Genomic DNA, 5,725 nt, shown 5'->3' on the forward strand with positions numbered 1-5,725 from the left:
GGTTCGGATCCCACCTGGCGGGCATTTTTTCTTCACTTTCTTTCTTTCTTTCCAAATTCTTAATCTGTTTCAATGATCTACCACATCCTCCCCTTTGCTTTCCGAGGTTTTCTCGACTGCCAACCCTTATTTCTGTGTTATTTTCAACGAGCCCCTCATTTCCTATTCTGATTCGCTATATATATATATATATATATATATATATATATATATATATATATATATATATACAATAAACGCAAGAAAATATAATAAAAAACAAAAATGACAAAAGAGAGAGAATAGAAGAAGCTACTGCTGTGTCTGAGAGACCGCTCAATCTCAAAATTCATTTCCCTTTATATGATAAAAAATTACTTAATGCCTCCGCAGAACAGGGCCGTCTTTTAAATGAATTCATCCAGTCTCCAGCCAAGCTAAACAGGAAAGTGGTCATAAATCATCGCCTGAGAACAACCTTACCCGCCGTCCCAGGCACTCGTAAATGTTCACGTCACACAGTGCAAGGCTACGAGAAAATGCGCCATCGAAGACCCTTGGGGAATTCGCATCGTTGTTCTTGCCACTTGGTGATTGAGATTTCGGACGTGCGGTTCAGTAACAAGAAGCTGCGGGGATGTGAGAACTCGTCCCAGCTCACTCGCCTGCAAACACAGGTAGCAAAAGTGTTTGTAAAGAGAGATCAGAGCACGATGTAAACAGGGGCTGAAGCGTACCAAGTAACATTTAAAGAAAGTTAAAATTTTGTATCAGCATGCCTAGCCATACCACAATTCGAAGCTGCAACTAAAGGGAGCACATTTTCTTGCAGTAAAAATCGATGCGTGTTTTCAGACAAAATCAGTTACTAAAATCTCACGCCGCTAAGTGAATTCATTGTTACGTGCTTTGAATATCTTGGGGAACACTGAAAGGGCGTCTTATGTCATCGATTGTTTCTTTTTTTGTTTTTTTAACAGATTTTACTTCAATCTGACCGCGCATTCGAAAAAACAGTAGAATAGAAAAATAATTCCTAGGCAGCCATAGTCACGTTAGAAACCGGATATGTACTAATACACATTCCATCGCTTCTAGCACGAGTAAAACGGTACAAGGATGCTAACCAATTGATGCTAAAGCATTAAATGACTTTGAACAACACGTGAGCGTCAGCGGAACCTGTACCCTCGAAACAACTCCTGAGCTTATGTGACTGCAACACGTTTCATATCGCTTGCTGCGAGTACATAAACAAAATGGTCTGCGTTGTGGGCAATGCCTGGGCAAGCGCAGACCCGCGTTCAAAGCAGAGCGGGCGGTGAGCTGCGGTTTCCGTTCTGCTTGCGGCGGCAGAGCCACGGGACCAAGCACCGCCGCACCGGGCGCACTTAGAGGCGCAACACTCACAAGAAAACTAGGTCTCTCAGGATTATTGTTCGAATGATTCTGATCTGCAAAAAACATGCAGCGCGGAAACTACAAAAATGAAAATAACTCGACCGCACCAAATTTAATCGCAAAACTCAAAAACGTTACTCTCAGCGCAAAAATTGGATGATATCGTTAGAAGGGCTTAGTTGTTACGCACAGAAATGCCACGCACATTCGACGCAAAACATAAGCGAATAAGGGAGGAACATTTGGAGCCGGTTACGCACTCTTCTTATGGCGCCAGTTGACAGTCCTATCCGTGGGCTGTTATGACTCACGACACCCTGAACTGAGTCATCTCAGCCGCAACAACAGCAACAAAGCCCTTCTCAGCATGATTGGACACGAGCGGAGGGAGATCATCGAGTGAAAACCACTTTTCAGTGCAGATGAGTGCTGTCTCCAAGAGATTAAGGAGCCAGCAACCTCAGCCGCCCCCTGCACCTCCAAATTCCCGGACGTGCTCACATCACGAACAACAGACGACCGAGCGGACAATGATACTCCGCTGGAGGCGGCGGTGGAGCGACGACACCAGTGACCAGCTCTCCGTAGAGGCCAAGGAACTCAGCAATCCCTCGCGCTTTAATGACCGGTGTTGCTAGGGCCGAGCACTTCTGTGCGGGAAGGACCTGCCCTGGTGAGGACAATAACGTCGCTGACATGAAAGACGTTCGTGGCGCCAGTGTCGACGTCCTTCTCACCTACTCCTGGTATTTGGCGAGGGGGAAGGATGTTGTGCGTGTGTGTGTCTGCGAACTCGAAGGGCGTGTCCCTTCTTGAGGGCCGCGCTGCCGAGCAGGGAACCGCGCATCTCTATTGGTCAGCATTGATTTGGATGTTTATGCCTAACATAGGAATCTAGGGACCCGAGGGATACAGAAAGGGTAAGCCGAGGTTCGCCTAAGCATTCCTGTCTTCATCTGGACAACTCACTGTAAAAATGTAAATAAAACCGTTGAAAGTCTGCTCTAAGATCGCCCCTAGTCCTGTCTTGGAATGATCGATGGCGACAGGCCCACGTATATTTTTTTTGAAAAGGAAATGCCAGTGATGCATTTATGTTTTGACTGAAATACATTTTTTAAATGCAGAGCATTTCAGTATCTCACGATGTCACCCGCGTTGACGTCCGTAGTCGCAGTCCGCACCCCTCCCTCTACACTATATAAAAAAATACTATCCGGCGCCTGGTTTCGATCCCTCGACCCTGCGGGAGGAACGCAATGTACATGGTGCTCTACCCACTGCGCCACAAAGCCGACACAGAATGGGAGGCTACGAACGCGCCTTATATCCTTGACTCATTCAAACCACGTCAAGAAGCTGCTGGTACAACGCATTCACTACCACCAACTCCCCAAACACTAAACGTTAACGCAATACACCCACCCCCTATGCGACGCATTTACTCGAGTCCCCCTCGCGGGGAGATGGGCCCAATTTTTTCTTTTAGCTTAACAATGCCAAGAAACATGATGTATGCTTCCAGATTTGGTTGTTCTCAAATGTTTTGACTATATAGTATTATCGCCGCGTTCAAGACTAGTTATGACAATATTTGGATGGGCGGCTGAATCAAGGTACAGACCGCCAGATCAAAACTTTGTCGTTTATGTGTTTTAAGAGAGACTATCGCCTTTAATACTGACATGCATGAGCACATCTCTCACTCCAGGAGTTCATTTCACGCGGAGTATAAGCTACGAGTGGAATGCACCATGAACACTCCTGTTAGTGTCATTTCATAGAGGAGTGTAGATGTCAGTGTAGGCCCGTCAGTGAATGCAGTCGGTAATATGCGCACATTCGGTAACCGGCTGTAGTTGGCGAGTGAAGCTGCGCTCGCAATGTAACTCAACCCCCATTCCTTCGACTACTCGCCAGATCGATCCTTACCATGCTTATGCGTTCTTAGCCTTTTTCGCTGCGCTGGGTCAGCGACGGAGCACTATGTTCTCGATAATAATACGGAAAGCTTGGGGCGCATTATTACACCGGAAAGGATGACGTAATCCCTTGCCGTTCTCCGCCGTGAGAAGTGGGCGGAGCTGCGCAGCAATCACAGATCATGTTTCTCGAGTGCCACGATATCACGTAGGCCCGCAGATCTACCACGCCGCGCGAGGGGCGCAGATGCTTCTCTAATTCAATAAAGAATTTGCGGATGGGGGTGGTGACAAATGGTTTTGAGCGTTTCAGGCCGCGTTATACAAAGATCGGGAGCGATCGTCGCATTTATGAAGGATGAAACAGCGTCCGCCGGTTCTGTAAGCTTGAAAACAAGTTAATATCAACAAACCTTTCATGAGTACAGAAGAAGGGCAAAAGCACTAACTCGATCGAGAGACGAAATAAGAAAATTCGGATACTACAATGAACGGACTCGGCCAGCCCAGGACAGGAGCGGGTAGAGGTCAATGGGAGAGGTCTTCGTCCGGCAGTGAACCTAAATAGCCTGTTGATGATGACGTTCATGATTTACACCGCTTATTCATTGTGGACATAGTGCCGTTTGTGCAGTAGAAAATACTGAAACTTTCTTTTTAATGAAGCTGCCCAATTCATCGTCTAACGAGCAGCGCATAGCTGTTACATGTGGCTATGAGTTTGTGCCGTATATATCGACGTACCCTGTCTTCACAAAACCTACCAATTCAGCCAGACCGACGGAATTCAAGAAACTGCCGACACCGTCGAGTAGAAGACGTACTCAGCAGCGCCCCTGGCTGATGCAGCCAGCCCAAATTCTGCAACGGGGCATCGAAAGTTCATGTCCACCACTACCTGGCTAAAGCCCTCAGGGCCTGCCCCGCTTAACCAGAGCCTTTCCGACAGGGATATACCGTCAAGAGAATACGTGGCCGCCCCTCGAATGAAAAACTGCTGCATACTCGAAAACACAGCGGAATTATTTACGTCTTTTTTGTTTGCGAGGATGCGGTCGTAGCGCTCCAGTCCGTCGCCTTTGCTGCAGCCGCAGAGTAACTCCGTGCCGAGAAGGGACGGTGGAAGTTTCTCGAAGGCGTTGTTGCAAGAGTTCACGGGGAAGCATCGGCAGCTGGGGCTGAATGTTAACAGTGGTCTCTGATTCACATTCTTCGAGACCATAGAGTTTCGTAGTAAGTATACTAGAGAGGAAACTTCACTTGAGAAGTCATGTCGTCGTGGGAGGTTATGGGAAGACCTCCCTTTTTGGCTTGAGCTTGGCATGACAATTGGATTCTTAAGCGGTTTTTGGGGGATTTGCTTTCTTCACTATGCAATAACACATCTACGAGCTACGAGGAAGCCGAAATCTTTGTTCTGTGGTAACTGCGTTCGGTGAAGCAGCAGGCAGTGCGTGATAGTACCTGACTTTGGTCATGCCGGAGTGAAGGAACGTATGACTACGTGTGTAATATACCATCGCAAAACTTGTAGCCGACGAAAAAAAAAACATACTTCGACGAAGACATGATAGGACACGTGGATACGACTGATACGGGCTCCGGTATCTGTCCTATCTTCTGTTCGTCCGCGACTTTTTAACGCCTGGTTTTCTTTTTTATTCAAGTATGAACCAACTCGCTCAGTAACAATACTTGTTAAACTGTAGCTGACGGTCGGTGCACCGGTTCATCACGAAGACAACGTTTTGATAAGCACGCTCAAAAAGCATTACAAACTCTTGAAACAACTTATTATGGGAAATAATGGTAAAATAATTAAAATAAGAGTCTCTAATGAATTTCCCCCAAAATATTAACATCGTGTGCCAGCAAAAATACGCTTTACTTTCTTTTTTTCTTAGCTTTAAAACAGCCTGTTTTATTTTCCACTTATATAGTAACACACTATTATTTGCGTTTTTTGTGGCACTGTGTTCGAATATACGGCCACTAAAGCGTTTTAATTCAAGCCAATGATGAAACTAAGTTCAGCGCATGATCTAATGGCGGTCTATGACTACACAGACGGCCTATGCCAGTCGCATAGACGCTAACGCCAGATTACTCTCTAGTGTATACTGTAAGAAACTCTATGTTCGACCCAGTGTTCACGCTTTGCTTCCTGAGACAGGAGACGCAGGAAGTGGGATCCATGGCGTTGTTGCAGCCAAATACTGTAGCAACTTCCCCCAGGGTTACACTGTGCAGGAGCACGGATGTTTGTGACGCGGAGTCCCCGATAAGACGTTTGAAGTACCTATTTCTGTCGGACGCAGCGGCGGAGAGGTCATTTGAGAGTATTTATTTATTTATTTATTTATTTATTTATTTATTTATTTATTTATTTATTCGATTGCCCTCAAGGCCCGAGGGCATGGGCA

The sequence above is a fragment of the Haemaphysalis longicornis genome, unplaced genomic scaffold (assembly GCF_048455015.1).
Source record: "Haemaphysalis longicornis isolate Haplotype H1 unplaced genomic scaffold, Haemaphysalis longicornis Haplotype H1 scaffold_4, whole genome shotgun sequence".
Classification (NCBI taxonomy): domain Eukaryota; kingdom Metazoa; phylum Arthropoda; class Arachnida; order Ixodida; family Ixodidae; genus Haemaphysalis; species Haemaphysalis longicornis.